Source organism: Meriones unguiculatus (assembly GCF_030254825.1).
Source record: "Meriones unguiculatus strain TT.TT164.6M chromosome 13 unlocalized genomic scaffold, Bangor_MerUng_6.1 Chr13_unordered_Scaffold_39, whole genome shotgun sequence".
Classification (NCBI taxonomy): Eukaryota; Metazoa; Chordata; class Mammalia; order Rodentia; family Muridae; genus Meriones; species Meriones unguiculatus.
This window is the reverse complement of record NW_026843648.1, coordinates 5,267,904-5,273,898: the sequence shown is the minus strand read 5'-3', so window position 1 is coordinate 5,273,898 and position 5,995 is coordinate 5,267,904.

Sequence of the window (5,995 nt, the reverse complement as noted above, 5' to 3'; positions counted from 1 at the left end):
CAGCATGGATGCTAGGAACTGAACTTAGTTCTTTGGATGAGAATCAAGTTCTCTTAACCACTAAGCTATCTCCCCAGCCCCCATTTACTCTTTAAATGCATATTGTTTAAATTCTCTTTGAAAATATTGACATTAACCTGAGGTAATCATTGTTCATCTAATCATTGTTCTACTAATACTAAACTACATTCCCAACCTGCAAGTTTATTTTAATTTCTTTCTTTTTCTTTATCGAAGTTGTTTTCCAAATCTAGAATTGAGAACTACCTTCTTGACTATGTTTATTCTATTAATGTCTTAGATAGACTAGTGGACATTTAAATGGCTGTTTTGTAAATGAAGTTTTCCCATGACATAAGGTAAAGGCCTAAAAGTACTGTGTGTTTCTATCTATGCATGAACACATTAACATCCACTGAAGATATACTTTGGTTTCTCACCTAACAACTGCCAGGCTGCTGAAACTAATAAGCCTGGACAGGACAGCCTGATTGATGAGGCTGGCTAAAGGCCATTCCACCCCCTAAGATAACTACCATCATCTTTCACTAACAAGGGAGAGAAAAATCCAAGTCCAGATTTGTTTTGCTGAGGGCTGGGAGCCTCAAGTGATAAAGCTATGCAAGAGAGAAGACAGCCTTTCTTGCCTTACAAGACAAGATGAAGCTGATTCCTAGTGTGGGGGGGATTTCTCAGCCTGATACTCCCCATGTGGACTGTGGTGGGGTAAGTGGTTTCACTGTACAGTCATTGCCAATGCTTGCTGTGGTTAGCCACTACAGTTTAGGCAGGCAGTCTGAGAGTTGGATTTGATCACATTTCCTGCAGCCACAACCAGGGCTCCTTCAGATTTCTTCTCCCAATCCATAACTTAGGAGACTGAGAGATGTGGAAATTTCCCTGATGACTGCCATATCTCAAAACACACAGTTGCCTAAGCAAAAATCTCAATGACTGCTACCCTCGATACTGGCCTTTCACTCAGGCCCACATTCGTCTTTCAGTCCTGTTGCTCCTACTTCCCACATGTCCATTTCACACTCACATCATTGTCATTTCCCATCTTGATAGTTTATAATACCTTCCTTACCCTTTTCCCTCTTCATTGGTTCCATGTGTGTAAAAAAATGGCTTTTTATATGTAAAACTTATTTTTTAAAATCAGGTTTTACTTATCTCAGGCTAGCCTCAAAAATTCCAAGCACATTAAGATGATGTTGAACTTCTGATGCCCCTGACTGCACCTCCTTATTGGGATTACAGGTGTGTACAAAACACGAGGTTTGATGGATGCAAGGCAAGCACTTTACCAACTGAGCTATGTTCCAAGTCCTTATATAGAAAACCTAAAGACAAAAAGCAAGATATTGACCCAGTCTTAAAATTAAGTCTGTAAGCCTGGAGCAGTGGCACACACCTGTGAGCCCGCACTCAGAGAAGCAGAGGCAGGTGGGTCGCACTGAGTTCAGGGCCAGCCTGGTCTACACAGAAAAGCCCTATTTTGAGAAAAAAAAGTTAGTGTACCAAGCACACATTTTCAGTTTGAACTATGTTTGGAGTGCAGGAAAGAGAAATCCAGAGATGGCTGACAGACTGTATCTTAGGCCATTGTGTCTTGACATTTTTTTTTTTCGAAATATCTGGGACTGCAGTGGTCACAGTGGTACTGAGAGGCTTTGCAGGCTGTTCTTATATAGACTGAATATTTGGTACACAGGCCTTGGTTACATAATTTGCAGAGTCCAGTGCAAAACAAAAGTGAAGGATCCCTTGTTCAAAAGTTAAAGATTTCAAAAGCTTTAGCAGAGCATTAGAACAAAGGTGGGCTCCTCTGAGTGCAGATCCCTAGTACCTGAACAGGGTATGTTTCCACAAAGCTGACTCTGTTGGTGCAGTCTGTGTGCATGCTGGAGTAGAGAGGGGGGGTGGTTGCTGGGAATTGAGCTCAGGACCTTTAGAAAAGTAGCTAGTGTTTTTAACCTCTGAGCCATCTCTTCAGCCCATTTTTTTTTCTTTTTTTGATTTTGATTTTTATGTCTATGAGTTCTCTACATGCATATACACCTGCATGCCAGAAGAGGGCATCAGATCCCTGTATAGTTGGTTGTGAACCACAATGTGGTTGCCAGGAATTGAACTCAGGTCCTCTGGAAGGACAGCCAGTTCTATTAGCCTCCAAGTCATCTCTCCAGCCCCAATATTCTGCTTTGGTTGTTTGGTATTTTGGAGATAACAACAAAACCTAGAACCACCTTGTGCATTCTTAGCACATGATTTACCACTGAGCTACATACCCCAGCCTCAAAACAATCTCTAGTTGTTCTAGTCTTGTCATTATTGTTGAGATGATCTCACTACATAGCCCAAGTTCACCATCCTTCTGCCCCAACCTCCTAAGAGCCAGGATTACAGAAGTGTACCATTACACCCAACACTCAAAACTATTGTTTCTAAAGTGTGTGTGTGTGTGTGTGTGTGTGTGTGTGTGCATATTTTCAGCTTTTAGAAACTTTATTTTCATTCCACCTTTTCTGTTTGCACAGGTTTCTGCAGAGGAGCTCAGGACCCCTCAGGGGTGGCTCCAACCCAATCAATGGCCTATGCTGTGGGAGCTGTTCACCAGTCCTCAGTGTCTGGCTGGACACTCCAGTCTTCAGTAGGGAACTTCTGGATGGGTACAGAGGGCACCTGCATACCCTCAGACCGGTCTGCCACCTCGGGATGAGCGACAGTGAACTCAGGAGCTGGCACAGTCCATTCACCCTGGAATTCCTCCTCGGTCATGGCCTTCTCAGCAGCAGCCTGCTATTCTTTCTCAGTCTCCTCTGGGTATATGTAGAAGTAAAGATCAAGCATAACCTCCCATGACTGCTCACAGGAGATAGTGCCATGCATGAGGTGTACTTCCTCGGCCAGCATCCACCACTGAGTGAACTCCCTTGTTACGTGGATGGCAATGTTCACATAGTGCAGAGAATCTGTCTTGCACTGAGCAATGGTAGGCAGGTTGACCTAAGCAGCCTCTGGGAAGGGCTGGTTTCAGCCCTGAGATCAGTTACCACTAGAAGCCATGGCTCCCTGAAGCTGCTTGCATCTGGTTAGTGAAGATCCCAGGTGTGAAGGGGGCAGCAATTGGAGTGGCTACAGTGGTAGCGGCAAACTTCAGCACAGCTTGCTCACCAGTGTTCCTGGAGGCGATGACACTGCCATCAGCAAGGTTCTCAATGGCAACAATAGCCTGAGCTGCAAGCAACAGGTCCTTTTCAGATTTATGATGTAGATACCATCACTTTCCTTTTTGTAGATGCATTGCTCCATCTGAAAGTCAAGGTTCCTGCCACCTAACTGGGTTCCTGTGGCAAGGCACTTGAGGACATCCTCCTACTTCATCTGCAGGACATCAAGGGCTCAGAACATTGTGTAAGTTTCCCCTTTAAATTATGCTGGGAATCAAGAACAAGACCATATGGACCCATCCACAGGCAGTGCATAAAAGTGTGTGTATGTTTAAATTTTTGTAATCTTACTATTAAGTTTATAGGACAAAAAGATCTTTGAGATAAGTGTACACTAAATCATTTCTATCCTATTTTCAAACCACTTGTCTTAGTTACTTTTCTATCACTATGCTAAGATATCATGACCAAAGCAGCTTATAGAAGAAACAGTTGTTTGGGTACTTAGAGTTTCAGATGATAAGTCCATGAATATCATGGCAGGGACCATGGTGGCAGACAGTAATGGCAGACAGAGCACCAGAGAGAACAGTGGTTCAGAGCTTACATCCTGATCTATAAGTATGAGGCAAAGAGCTAACTGAGAATGTGTGGGATTTTAAAACCTCAGAGCTGACCCACAGTGACACACCTCTTCAACAAGATCACACTTATTTTTCCAAAATTGTTCCACCAATGGGAGATCAGATTTTCAAACATATGAGATAGTAGGGGTCATTTTCATTCAAAGAACTACACTCCTCAATAGCTTCCTATGTAGCCAGGAATTAAGATAAAAATTTGAATGTCCCAAAGCATCTCAGGCACTCAGATTCTTGTGCTGTTTTGTTGTTGCTGCTGCTGTTTTGTTTTTGAGACCGAGTTTCATATAGTCCAGGTTGACCTTCATTCCTGACCTCCCTGTTGCTCCATTTACAGGCATGTGTCACCACACTTGCTTTATGATAGTTTTTGTTTTGTTTTGTTTATTTGTTTGTTTGTTTTGGTTGGTTGGTTGTTTTGCTTTGCTTTTCAAGACAGAATCTCCCTGTGTAGCTTTGCCTGGACTGGACTAGCTCTGTTGACCAGGATGGCCTCAAAATCACTGAGATCCAGTGTGTGCCACCATGCCTGCTGACCTCTTTTTTTTGAGGGGGTATTTTTATCTTTTCTTTAGATGAGTGATAAGATTATTTTACTTGTATGTATATAAGTGTACCACATGTGTGCCTTATATCCCAGGAGGCCATATGGCATCAAATTTTCTGTAACAGGAGTTACAGAAGATTGTGAACCACCATGGACATGCTAGGAACTCTGCAAAAAAAAAGTAGAGAATGTTTTGCTTTGTTCTAAGATTTATTATGTATACAATGTTGTGTTTTCATATACACCTGCATGCCAGAAGAGGGCAACAGATTTCATTGTGAGCCACCATGTGGTTGTTGGGAATTGAACTCATGACAAAAAGCAGCCAGTCCTCTTAAGGAATGAGGCATCCCTCCAGCCCCACAAAAAATACAGAAAAATACAGAAAGTATTTTTCATCACTAAGCCATCTCTTCAGCCCCTCTGGCTTCCTCTTTAATCTTTGTTATTTCTTTTTGAGAAGCACATGGTGGGAGTGTAGCTCAGTTGATAAGAGGTGGATCAGACGGATCAGAAATTTAAGCTGTTTAGTATAAGGCCAGGCTGGGGTACAGGGGACCCTAACCAAGTAATAATAATAGTAATAACTATAATACGCTTCAGGTAAAAGAATTATTTGGCGATCATTGTTCCAAGCCAGAGCTAACCTCATGTCACCAACTTTCCTCAGAGAAAAAGCAAGGAGGCAACATGGTCCAGCCCAACAGGATTTTCTGCATACCGATCCCTCTCCAACCGAGATTTCCCAGCCAACCATGTGGAAATGTGTGCTCCCACAGGAGACCAGAGGTGCCCCAGCTTGTAGCGCTGGCAGTATGGGGCAGGCAAAGTCACAATGGATCACAACTGTTTTGTCACCAGCCCACTGAGACCATCACAAGCAAACAAAACCGCAAAAGAACAACACAAGAAAAAATGCACTGGGTACAATGCGTGCAAAGAAAATGGAAGAAGAAAATACCAAAACTCAAAACAGTGACCTGTCTCTCTATGGGCCCTCTATCCTGTTCCATAAGTGGTGACCTACACCGAAATCAGGATCCAACCAACTACACCAGAGTTTGGAATGGTGTCCTGCATTCAGCCAGACCAGAGAATGACGCAGTAAAATATCTGTTGATCTCTACCAGACCAGAGTCCAAACACCAGCCAAACTCTGCCAGACCAGAGACCACAGCAGCAGCAAATCTCGGCCAGATCACAGTCCAGAGCAGCATCCAAACTCTGCCAGACCTGAGGCCAGAGTAGTGGCTAAGCTCTGCCAGACCAGAGACCAGAGAACATTGGCAGAGGTGCCAAGCCTGGGGCTCCACATACTGTATCCATCCTTTGGCACCTCCTTGCCACTCTCATGGGAGCCTGTGGAGCATAGCTCAAGCTTCCCTGAAATGGGAAAGAATCAAGTCTAGAGGGATAGAAGGATTCTGTCCCATGTCCTCAGTCAGTCTCAGAGACAAAAAAATGGCAACAAGGGACAAAACAGTTAAACAAGACACAAACAGCTAGATCCCATTGCTTGTGCAGCAGAAAAATACACAGAGCTAGACAGCAGATTCCACCATTCCTGCAGTGGAAAAAAATGAAAGTAGGATATCAGAGAATCTCTGCTACAGGAGATACCTGCATTGTCC